Source organism: Aquila chrysaetos, chromosome Z, assembly GCF_900496995.4.
Source record: "Aquila chrysaetos chrysaetos chromosome Z, bAquChr1.4, whole genome shotgun sequence".
In the NCBI taxonomy this organism is placed as follows: Eukaryota; Metazoa; Chordata; class Aves; order Accipitriformes; family Accipitridae; genus Aquila; species Aquila chrysaetos.
The window spans coordinates 51,697,052-51,710,746 of NC_044030.1; positions in this window are offsets into that span (position 1 = coordinate 51,697,052).

Below are 13,695 nucleotides of genomic sequence, written 5' to 3' on the forward strand. Positions count from 1 at the left end.
ACCTTATAAAGGAAGCCTAGAATTTCTTGTTAGTGTAATTAAAATCCTACAGTGTCACTAAGCAACAAGTAGTTCTAATGAGTAGTCCAGCTAGAACAATGCTAATGCTCATTGTCCAAATTATCTAATTAAACACAAAATAAATCTCCTTAGTAATATGGTTTAAAAATCATTATACAAAACCTCCTACTATGTTTCCCTTTCTCTAGTTTTATACTGACCCTCCCACAGCCCCTACATGTCCTCAGGCTGGCAGCAGCACCTGTGTGACACACTTCTACACTCCACTCTCTCTTTATTGGTCTGGTGTTACATCCCAATTTACTCTGTATGGTGTATTTTACAGTTGGTAGATAGATACTTGTCGCTTGTTGGTCCTGTGGTTAGTTCTGCTCAGGTCCCTGGTCCGTGCCTCTTTAGCTGACACCGGTAAGTTGTTTATAGCCCTGGGGTCCCCAGTGCCAACCTGTTCCCTCCGTTGTATCACCCCAAACCTGTACACCTCTATGCTGTGTCCCCATTCCCAAGGCCTCTGCTGTCATACCAGGCCCGCATATAATGACATCATTGTGGTAGGGTCATAAATTTTGCATTCTGTGCAGAGTAACTGTACTATAAAATATAAAATATAAAATTATGGCTAAAGTTTAAAATTATTTTATACTGTAAAGTATAAAATTATGGTTATTCTATGATTGTACAAAGATAAGCAAAAGTAAAACAAATTAGGCAACAGTCACCTGATCATTGGAAGAATTGTTGTTACAGCTAAATTAACTAAAACAAAGCTCCAGGCAGGCCAAGGAGACCCCACACAAAGCCTGGCAAGCTTGCCTCAGTCCTGAGACCTTGCAAAGTTACTGCAAAGTCTACAGACTTTACTGGGCTATACATGACTACTGAGAGTTTCTTGTCAAGAAAGGAAAAAAATTACCCCAGAGGAAGAGGCATCGTTCCAACAAAATATTCCATGTTAGTGTAATGGGAAAAGTAAACATAAGTGTGCATTATCGGGAAAATAAAAGCTGAACTGACACTGACCTGGTTGGTTGCTATTCATGCTCTCCATGATGTGAGTAAGCTTATTTGCAACAAACAACCCCGCCTTCCCACCCCAAGACAAACATTCACACCCCAGACTTCAGATTGCTGTGGCACATTAACGAACAAAGGCAGGATTGTTTATAAACACATTTCTGAAACACTGTTTACAGTGCAAGGGTGTTCAGCTTCTATTCTACTAACACATTATGAAATAGATACTTCTGAATGTGCTGCATATCAACCTGGAAGTGATGAAAATACTTAACAGCTTTATAAAAGCCTCTTTTTGCTTAGAGGAGAAAGTGTCCATGTACAGTAGCCCTTGTTATCCCCAAAACATTATTTTGTTCTACTCCATGCTTTGTAATGACACTTGTCTCTTTCAGGCTCGAACAGACCACGTCATTTGGCTTTAGCAGAATGTAATGCCACACATCACCATGTGCACAGCTTCACAGATCACTGGTAGATATCTATTTGCATTCTTATAACTTACAAATGTATACACTGTTATTTTTCTTTTCATTTTTCAGAAAGTTCCATATAATATTCTGTATCAATGGGAGTGCACTCATGTATATATAAGCAAACATATGTATCTCAGATGGAGATCTTTGTAAAGTGGATTTTAGCCCAAAGTAAATTTCTGTAATCAGGTTTAAAAGCCTCCAGTATTGGAAATTATAATGGAAATAGTGCAACAGCACATCTAATCGCAGCACTGCAAGATCTCTTCTGTAGAGGAGGAGTAACATTCAGAGAGCGAAACTACAATGTTACAGCAATACTCAACAGCCCTCATTTATACTTTTAACACCAGTTTTGCAGTGAAAAATTGAAACAGTAAACAGCAGCTCAAAATTTCTACTAGCAATATTAATATCAATGACTTGTAAAACCAATAGCATAAATCTTGCTCTTAGCACCGTAGCACATGTTTAATTAATCAGGCCTGCCATCCTCATTTGCCCTTCACTGGTTTCACTGATGATTACCCAGTGGAAAATTCAGCCCCTTAATGCAAACAATATCCTTTTTAACACTTTCTTTCCAGCGGCTGGCTTTTGGGGGTGGCAGAGGCATTGTTAGCAAAGGAGGCTGGAACTCCATTCTTGGCTCCAGCCACCCTTCTGCAATTTAACCCTTCATATGGGTTACAAACCAACTTGGAAGGGGCTGCTTTCTTTCCTCATCCAGAATGGCTTTTCCTTCAAGACCTGTTTTCTTTTTCTCTCAGCTTTAGAGATAGGATTACAGCCAAATATTTATGCATCCTGTGAATGTGAGGCAAGAGGTGTATTAAGTGCTAAGTTATTCTAATTTATTCTGCTGAAGGAACCATGTGAGGTAGCACAAAGCCCTCCCTGATTTTGAATTTTAGGCCAGTCACAAGTTTCACTTGTAAAAGACATCAGAATTTTATTTTCTTGTTGGTAGTGCTACCCAGGAATGAGAGAGAAAAATCATCTAAGAAATGAAACCCTTGTAAATAAAATATAATTCACAGAGAGCAGCAGAATTTTCCTCTGGGTCATTATTAGTGAAACCCATTGAGGGGATAATAAGGACATGAGACCTGATTAATTAAACATTTGCACTATTGTGTGTAATGTAAGGTTTGTGAATCATCCCATGGATATCTGTTTATGCAGGACCACGGGACCCACCATGCCGAGCTTCACTGAGACCTCAGGCAGAGCCCAGCATGGGGCACCCAGCCACTGGGGCCCCGCGGCTCCTTCCCCAGACCAAACAAACCTTCTGCCTGCCCAGACAGAACATCACAGCCTGCCAATATGGACATGTGCTCACGGCAGCTTCTTCCCAGAGCCAGTGTCCAAACTGGCCTGGTTCAGTGTTCTGAGCTGATCCACTCATACCGATCAGCATGTGAGTTTGCAGCGACACCTGTAAATTGGTTTGGTTACCTGACTGCACTGTGGCATTCTCCTAGCATGTGGGATGTGTTCTCATTTACCTTACACTTCAATCTATGTTCAAGACCTATACAGCTCACAGGAACTGATATGCCGAGGCTTTTACTTGAAACATTTTTTGAAAGGTCTGTGCCACGCCATATTTGCAGTTTGAAGCCTTTTTACAGCTTTTAGTTGCTAATTAACTTATCTTGGGTTTTGCAATATTCTGACAAAAAAGTCTTGAGCTCCTGAAGCATAGTAAAAACCTTGGTGCCAGCATTATCAGCTAGATACTGTGGAGTTACTAATAGAGACAACGTCAGCCTGCCTAAAATTTACTGTAGTAGAAACATTAAATTGTCATGGCTCACATACACTTCTATGATAACTCTAAGTCGCAACACGTTTCCACTCCAAACGGTGACTGTGACAACAGCATTTTGGGGATCTGCTTCTCAAAGACAGCTGGGATTGACAGTGCTCCAAACAGCTCTGTCACAGCAAAATGATCTCTCTTTCTGGGGAGGCTGGGAACAGCTCTGCTGCCCCTTGGAGATGTTACATCCACCTCCCCCGGGATGGGAAAGGGTAACTATCACAGGCCATTTTCAAGCACTTCTGGAGAAATAAAGGTATTCATAAGAGAAGCTCAATATTTTGGTTCATTCTTTGGCTTCCACTTCCTGAAGCAATTGGGGGTGTCTGAAAATAACCTATGTTACTAGAAGTGTGGCTGCTAGCCTGGGCACCCCTAAGGGAGAAGAAGAAACTATGGAGGTAACATGGAGGAAGAAAATCTGGGTTCATACTTTTATGCTTTTTTTTTCTTTTTTCTGATTAGTGACTTTCCAATCTCTCACCCCCTCTTTCAATTGATAATTATGTTTCGGTATTTTTACAGCATTTGTAGCTCTCCTTCCCCTGCCCATGTAAGAACAGATATTAAATCAGAATATTTCTCAAAAACAGAGACAAAGTAGAAAGCATGAATAGCCCAGCTAAGCAGGCCACTTCTTACATGATAGTTGAAATGCACAAGAGGATTTACAGCAACAGAGACCTAGATGTACATGACCAGAAGGGAAAAAGAGAAAAAAAGTTGTAGTTACCTTCTGCTGTGTTTTCTGTTGTAAAAGGAACGGGTATAAAAACCCTGTTAGCAAAATCCTGCCAGGCACTGTGGGTGTCAGCATCTTGTGTATGCAAACAGATAGTCGGGTTGTGTTCAGTGCTACAGAAATCCAACTGTCACAGGTCAAAAAGACATGCTGAGTTGGCTCAACACAATTTTAGAAACTCATTGCTGTTGCTTTTTTCTTGCAGTAAAATACTGTCTGCCACAGCACCACCTCATTCTTGCATTAAAGGATAACATTTGTATCAGGTTAGTGCCAGGTTTCCCTTTGGTATGTCTTCTTCAGCCTGCACTCCACGTGGCCAGTCCTGGCATCCTGATGCAAAACCAACAAACTTTGAATGTCCTTCAGGTTTGCCCACTAGTATGACTGGTTCCTGTGTGGGCATAACAGATAGGAAAAAGCCCTCTCCAAGCTTTAGAAAATGGAAACATGCTGGACTGAGGGCCTGGCACTGAAAGGCAAAAATAGACCTGGATCCTTGAGTCACATCTTCAGACAGACAATCACTAGATGTATGGCATCTTTGCAAGGAAACACAGTACCCATGAGCAACTCCTGCATGTCGTCTTCTTTCTCTACTCTTCCCCCAGACCAATGATTTAGTCCTAGGGGTCTCTTCCTCTGAAATGCATGATGCCCAGTAAAGAAAGAAATTAGTTGTGAACACAGATTTTTTAATTTTTTTTTTAGAACAAGAACCCCTGTCTGCTTTTAGTAATTTGCTAGATTTCATCCTAATTACTCCTAATCATTCCTTGCATTAGCCTTAAAAACTGTAGGTATACATCTTCAGCAAAAGTAAGATTTTAAAACAATATGCCTGAACATCTCCAGTGGATCAAGCTGCAGTGTGTTTCCAGTACAAGGTGGGGAGCTTGACAGATACTAGCAGCACAGGCCACTTCTTAACATGATAGAATAAGGAAACCAAACAAAAAGGAGAACTGGTGCCAATTTTGTAAGTGGATTTAAAGGGCAAGTAAATGCACTTTTCTTGCTTTCAAAAATATTTATTCAGTCATCATTTTCAGGCAGTTTGTCACAAAAGTCAGATTACACATGTGTTTTCCACCCATACTTCCTGATGCTCTTCACAAGAAACTAATTAAACTGATGCACTAGGAAAGACAAAACAGGAACGATCCTAGTTCCCTCCTTTATACAACTACATTAAAAAAAACCAGAATTGAGAATTAAGATGTTTTACAAATTATAACAAGGCACTGCCAAGAACCTGGTTCTCTGAACCACTGAAGAAAAGGGACTGTTTTTATGAACAGATTGCCAGGGCTATGTTTCACCTTTCATTTAGCTGCTTGGTTGAAAGATTCATCTCTAAGGCCAGCTACAATTCAATTTTGATTGAAACGGACTAGGAAGAAAATACTGAATTTTCTTAGACCTCTATTTTCTTAGATCTCAACCATAGGTTACTGCTGAATTTTTGCATTTTGTTTAGAGTAGAAAGCACATGAAACACCAACACAAAAACCCTAGTGCAATTTGGTGTCTTGAAAGGGGGCTGAGAACCTGGATCCCATAAATCTATGTTAAAGTTTACTCTTGACCAGTATTTGAGGCCTGTCACTTAATCGCTCTGTCCCTCAGCTTACTTCTGCGACTGACAGATTTTAATATTCCACTGTCTCTAATGCACTAGTAGGCTCTCTAGATGAAAAGCAGCAGGTAATGCATGTTGGTATGATAGCAAAAATACAGTAAATCTGTTCAATTGTCTCATGGGGTAGGGTTGCTAATTTGCTAATTGATGCCTTTGGAAACACATGCCTGAGCACTGTCAGTATGAAGCTCCCCTGCCTGATACATCTTGACATAATATGGAGCAGTGCTAAGTAGTGAAAACAGTGTGATAATCAACTTCCTCACTTTTTCAAGGAGCTTGGACAAGAGAAACAGAGAGACATCTCCATAGTGATGCTACCACTGCAACTTTGCTATTGAGATCATTGGCTTTGCCAGAAAACACACTGAATCTTATGTGAAAACAAACAGCAGGGAATCCTGAGCCGCTTATAGACAACCCAGGGAGTAACCAGGGCAGCATTTTTTTCTTGTTTAAACCTTGCACTGTGCAGTGTTGACTGGGTGATACAGCAGCAGAAATCAATTGAAACCTGTAATAAGGGCATCAGATACGACTGAAGGGAAGCAGGTGAACAAGATTGTAGATGACATAGCATTGCTGTCTGAATGTGTGATGGGCATGCAAGAAATGACTCTCAGTTCATAATGGTGTCAGTCCATTTTGGCCTCACCAATACTAGAGCAATATGACCCTGTGTGGGAGAGCCAGCACTTCAGAGAACGTGACCGGCTGGCCAAGACAGTCCCAGCCTCCCACCTGCGAAGATCTCCAAATGCAAAAATGCATCAAGGCCTGGCTGGAAAAGTGACTGGATGAAGAAGGGATAATTTTGGCAAAGAGCATGGCTGTCACAATGCCAGTCTGTGCTTGTAGTGGCCACTGCAGAAACACTCAGTGGTCAGGGTGGCAGCTCTCTGGCTGAGGTGGGTTGGTGCACCAACAAAGGCAGCGGAGTGAGGTTGCAGCCCCGCTGCCTTCTCCGGACCTGTGCTGTGGAGATTGCCAGGCTGCAGCTCAGTTTCTGACATTCTAGAACACCTAATTTTTGTTTCAATTCAAAAACAACTACCCCAAACTAGTTAGTACACAAAGCTGAGTCAACTTCACTCGTGCAAGTTGAGTTTCAATTAAATCTTTTACTTAAGGACTCTGCTAAACTGTAGAAATCCTTCTATGCTTTCAGCTGATGGCAAGGACTGCCACACTTTTCTCCTACTGTATTTCTTTGCTATCTGTGCTACAGATCTTTCCTGGTCATGCAACACTCCGTGACAGAATAATCGTTAATGTCAATAAAACATGTTTCTAGAAAAGACATAGAAAGGAAAATGGGGAAAAGTGTATATATAACCTAAATACAAGCTGGGGACACCAAGTAGTCATGAGACAGACACTTTGTCCTCTTCACTGAACTCTTGTAGCCTAGGTTTCATTCTTCTAATTTTTAAATTTTAAGTATCGAAATATGAGAGAACAAAATCTGAGAGAACGACACATAAGGGAAATGGGACCCATATAAGATAAGGAGACAGAATATTTGGCTCTATTTTTTTCACATTAGCTTTAGGGAGTTTTAGCTTAGACAAGTCCTTTAAAACTTCTGGCTGTAGTTGCAGCAGTCTTAAAATGAGCTAATGGCACCTTATAAAAGGCTTTTCAAAGTCTCAGACAAAAGACAAGAAGTGCTGAGTATCGTTACTGTTTCTCCTAGCAAAAAGATCTACACCCAAGGCAGGAGAAACACTGAGAAGCACACGTTGCCTGAGTAACATTTCTTAAAGCACTGAGCATGCTAGCAGGCAAATAATCCATCTTGGGTGCAATATAGGTCTTGGTGAGTAAAAGGCCAAAATTCCTAGTCACTTCAATAGGGTCAGGATTTGACACAGGAGGTATCCCACCTTAGTCTCTGTATGGTTTATTAATCCTACTTCCAAAGCACCATGCTTACTGCCCTTTCTCAACAGGAGCCTGATGTCTACACGTTTGCAGGTTTAATCCTAATATTTTACAACTGGTCACATCTGGTTTTCAACAGCTGATTAAATTGACACACTTGCCTTTTCTGTGTTGTCTGTCCTCATGGAAGGCATATTTGGTATTTCTGGCAAACTTGTTCACTTTAGGGCCTATCTTATCAATCCACCCACTATGTGTTGCCTATTAAATCAGCAGGAAAACTCACAATGAAAATCATGCAGCAGAAAACATCGTGTCTTGCAGTTCCCCTGAGCTGCAGGAAAGGACCCTTCTGAAGGTGATTTCTGGTTTACACAGCATAGACCTTTGAAGTACACTCAGTCTGGAATCAATTCAGGAATTTACAGATATGGGTTATCAGCCCTTGTTTATTCACAGTGATGAGAAGAGTTTAATTAATACCATGCATATTAGTCAATTCTTTGCTTTTAAACCTTACCTTTTGCTCATCAGCCAATCAATATGTATTTTAATCTTCTCCCCTTTTCAGACATGGTTTTAACATCTCATAGAACAGAGTAGCAGACTTCACAATCATTAATTGCTATTACCAGCCCTTTCATTTTCTGAACATCAGCAGTTTCTACAATTCCACTTTCATCCATGTGTTATATTATCTATTCTTATACACCACTTGTTCCTGAAGTATTCTTTTAAAAAACTGCAGAGAGGTTCTATTAACCAGTAACACAAAATCATTTTTTTACACAATTCCCTTACTATTCTCAGAATTTCTCTTTTGACATGGAAAAACAGATTAAAAATAAACTTCAGCTGCAGATATACTTGCACATCTATCTGCAAAACTTAAAATATGGATGAGGAAAATATAGCAATTTTCCCTGCTACAAATACAGTTAAGCCATTTATTTTAGGATATAGTCTAACTTTTTAATCCAAGGAGTTCTAGGTGAACAATTAAGTCCATCAAAATGAAAGTGATTGAAGGTCTGGCAGTTCATAGCCTACCAACAAGCAGCCCTTTTTCTGCTGATCTCTGGTCACATGTAGTACATAGTAGCAGTTAATATGACTTTATATTTGTCCCCACCTCTGTTAACCAACAAAATCAACAGTTACAGGTAGGCATGGAAGAACAGTTCTCACTGACCTGTCATTTCCATTTTATTTCTGCAGTTTAAATCAGACATAAAAGGGAAGTGGACAAGAGGTGGGAGCAGGGTCAAGCGACCCAGGAGGGGTATAGTGTTGCTGCCCAGTCCTGCAGGGACAGGGTTAGGAAAGCCAAGGCCCACTTGGAGTTGAATCTGGCAAGGAATGCGAAGGACAACAGGGAAGTATTCTACAAGTACCTGAAGAGCAGAAGGACATTGTGAGCCCACTGCTGAATGGATCTGGGAAACTGGTGACAAATGATGAGGGTACTCTATGCCTTCTTTGCCTCCGTCATCACCAGTAAAAACTGCTTTCAGGAATCCCAGGCCCCTGAGACCAGAGGGAAAATCTGGAGCAAGGAATAGTTACTTACCCTCGGTGAAGAAGGACCAGGTTAGGGAGCACATAAACAAAGTCTTTGTACATAAGCTCAAAAGTGCTGAGGGAGCTGCTGGTGTCACTATGAGGCCACCCTCAATTGTCTTTGAATGGTCATTGCAACCACAAGAGGTTCCCGAAGACTGGAACAGAGCAAATATCACTCCAATCTTCAAGAATGGCAAAAAGGAAGATTTGGAGAACTACAGGCCCTTCAGCATCACCTCAATCCCTAGGAAGGTGATGAACAACTGCTCCTGGAAGCAATTTCCAGACACATGAATGATAAGAAGGTGACTGGGAATAGTCAGCATGGATTTACAAAGGGAAGATCATGCTTGACCAATGTCATTGCCTTCTACAAAGTGGTGACTAGCTTGGTGGGTGAAGGAAGAACAGCAGATGGTGTTTATCTTAACTTTAGCAAAGTCTTTGACATTGTCTCCTGTAACATCATCATAGACAAGCTGACAAAATACAGGTTATGTAAGTGGACAGTGAAGTGGATTAAAAAGTAGCTGAACAATCAGGCCTAGTGCTGTTCAACATCTTCATTAATGGCCTGGAGGATGGGATGGAGTGCATCTGCAGCAGGTTCACAGATGACCCAAAACTGGAAAGTGTCACTCTTACACCAGAGCATTTTACTACCATTCAGAGGGACTTCAACAAGCTAGCGAACTGGGCAGAGAGGAAACTCCAGAAGTTCAGCAAGGAGAAATGGAAAGTCCTGTACCTGGGGAAGAATAACCCCAGGCACCAGTACATGCTGAGCCCCCAGCTGGAAAGCAGCTTTGTAGAAAAGGGTCTGGCGATTCTGATGGGCAACAAGCTGACCATGAGGCAGCAATGCATTCTCACAGCATAAAAGGCCAACAGTATCATGGACTGCTTTAGGTAGAGTGGTCAGCAGGTTGAGGAGGGTGATCCTTTCACTCTGCTTAGCACTTGTGAGGCCACATCTGGAGTACTGTGTCCAGTTCTGGGCTCCCCAGTACAAAAGAGACATGGACATACTGGAACAACTCCTGTGCAGGGCAACAAAGATGATCAAGATACAGGAGCACCTTTTGTATGAGGAGAGGCTGAGAGAGCTGGAACTGTTTAGCTTGGAGAAAAGCAGGCTCAGGGGAATCTTATCCATGTGTATAAATACCTGACAGGAGGGAATGAAGACGAGGGAGCCAGACTCTGCCCTGTGGTGCCCAGTGACAGGACCAGAGGCAATGGGCACAAAGTGAAACACAGGAGGTTCCCTCTGAACCTCAGGAAACACTTTTTTTTACTGTGAGGGTGACAGAGAACTGGCATAGGTTGCCCAGGGGAGGTTGTGGAGTCTCCCTCCTTGGAGATATTCAAAAGCCATCTGGACACAGTCCTGGAAAACCTGCTTTAGCTGACTCTGCTCTGAGCAGGGGGTCAGACTAGGTGCTCTTCAGACGTCCCTTCCACCTCAGCCATTCTGTGATTCTGTGATTTGTTAGCCAGTGGCTTGCTTGCAGTTATTTGCTGCAACAGTTTATGAATTTGATTACTTCATTCTGTGACCAGTGAGAATGATCACATCACTTGTGTGGTGGCATCATGGAATAGATGAAATAATCATCATAAAACAGGAACAGCTCCTTAACAACCCAAACACTCCTGCATACTGTAAGCTAAAGACAGAGAGAACTAACAACAGAATTTTAGGATATACTCATCCTCTCATTTGCTGTGGACACAAGCCTCAGGTTTCACAATTATGAAGTTCCCCCTCCAACCTTTTATTAGTCTGATAGCTGTATGCCTGTGTATTGGTATGTCTCGTCATTATTGTGCATTGCACACAATTTTTTTCGTATATCTGCCAAGTGAATGGATTGATTTTAATGACTTTCATTTTTCTATCACATTTGCAGTCCTCTAAGTTCCCATCTTGAAACTTTTTTAGTTAACACATATATGACATGATTTATTTTATTATTTTAAGAAAAGCAGCTGAGTTTGTGTAATAATGGTAAAATAATGCTGTCCTTGGGGACAGGACACCTCTTTTTAGAGAAACCCCTAACAATATGAATAATTTGAAAATGTGTTAAAATATCACGTAGAATTGACTTACATTAGTAGTCAGAACAAGAAAACTGCAGTATCAGGTTTAAAACCCAGTTGAGTGACCCTGTATTTCTGACAGAATGTTTAAGCTCTGCTCTAATATAGGGGCAACTCTAGAAACACTCAAAGCTGCACTACTCAGATCTACTTTCTTCCTTTCTTCATTCTCACAGAGAACTCCCTCATTCTGGAAAAGGCAGAATTTTGATTGTGAAAATAAATATACATGTACATACACAATAAGAGGAACAAAGCAGACATACAGGAAACTAAGAATTGGAAATTGGAAAAAAAAAGCTTGTGGAAGCCATGCAGAAATTTCTATCACAACACTTTCCTCAGGACTACAACCCAGATTCCAGTCTAAAGTCAGCCCAAGTAGCTCTTCACATTTCATCTTCATGTCCCTAAGATTTATATCTTTCTGAGATCCTCAGACCTGTTTCTAAATTGGATGTGAGTTAGACAACTGGTTTAATGAAAAAGATGACTAGAAGCTGCTCAAAGAAACAAGTTTGTATTTGACTAGCTCACATGGTGAACTGTAACTACTCTATGAACTTTGTAAGAGGTTCTTGTAGACTCAGACAGAGGTAGAAACCATTTCAGTTATTAAAAGAAACCAAGTCTTTTTGTGCAGCACCAAAAAAGAGGAATCTCCTCCCTTTCAAATTATAAATCTTTATAGTGCAATTCTTTATGGCTAGGAAGAGGACTTCAGACACTTTTCAAATAACCCCAACTGTTTAATCTGTACCCTTCAGGAAGTCAAGCTGTGTGTGTACGTGAGACAGAAACATTTTTGCTGAAATAGGAAGAATCATGCGGTTCTGCTCAGCCCACTGTAAAACTAGCTGCTTCTCATAGGGGAAGGAATCTACTTTTCCTTTGCAGAGAATGGAATTATATGGCTTGTGAATCTTCATCCTTTTGTGGTCTGGTCAGAACCTGTGACCACAGGGGACCACTGTAGGCAAATTTCTCCTGAAAAGAAAATGGACACTAGATCCATTAACAAAGGTATTTAATTTTATTTATGTAGAAAACCAGCAGCTTCTAAGTTTAGCTTACAGGAAAACAAGTCTGAGCCATTCATAAAAGGTCCTATTTATCACTTCCTTTTAAATTTACTATTACTCCAGAGTCAGTTCAGTCAGGATGTTCTCTGTTAGGTTTTAAGCAACTTGTCTGAAACTCTAGCAAATCCAATATCCCAGTAGTAACATTTATTGATTTCCCTACCTTTCCCTGTGCAGTGATCAGCCAATCATAAAGGTACAAAAGTGCAACACAAACAACAAGTATTCCACAAATACTTAATGAAGACTTTTGATGTAGTTACAGTTGTAAAGGTGTTTCACACTGGAGGAAATTTGCATTTTCAGTAAATTAAGATACTTTCACAGACTGCAGGAAATTAATGCAGTAGAGATGACAATGAACGGACTTTGCAGATAGATTAACATTTTTCATCTGAGAATGAAAACATTTTTTAAAAGTCCTGGAAAAAAAGGGGTAGAAATTCTTACTTATGAGAATTAACAATCAGGCTCCTGGACAAAAGGATTTCATCTTGAAGAGTCAGCTGGGAATCTTTTTGTTTGTTTCTTTCTTGGTTTTTTTTAAGTAGTAGTTGAGATGAAAGACGAAGAGTTTTTTGCTCTTTTTCTTATAGGGAGCCACAGCCAGAATTTGGTGTCCAAATCCCAACTTAATGTTAAAATCATGTAAATCCCTTCTTTAGAAATAAACAGAGCCTTTTGCCACTGAACAAGGCTACAAATTACCTGATGTCCTCTGAAGCTATTCAGAGATTCCCAGGTCTTTTCTTTCTGCTCCTTCACAACTAAAGCTGTTTCTGGCTATTCTCCCTGTTTATATATTATTTTCCTGAATTAGGTTGTCCATTAGGAAAATATTAGCACAGTTTTTCTAATTGGTCAGTTTTACATGCCGTTCTTCTTGGAGCTTTTTGACCAAATGACTAGCACTGCTTTGCAGTTAGCCTAAGATTGTGATATTTGGCTCACCCCTTTAAAAAGGGGTTTATTTACAATGCCAAACAATAAATTCTTCCCAGTTTACTGGTAATCATCAAGTTTCTTCTTCTTTCTTGCTAATAATTTAACACACTCTGCCTTAACTCTTGGGCTCAATAGTTCACCTAGAACCAGTTGATTCTACCTGATTGCTCTAAGTGCTTCTGGGTAAAATGAGTTCAGCGCAATGGGCACAATATGTGTAAGAGCACATATACCACAGAGAGCTAAAGAATACATTAAATAAAATAAAGCATTAACATGTTCAAAAAGCCAACACCCAACTCAAATATTCATATACAAACACATTGCATGGACAATTAAGACTTTGAGCTACAGCAGGTTCCCACAAGCCTCCTTATGGATTCACCCCTCTG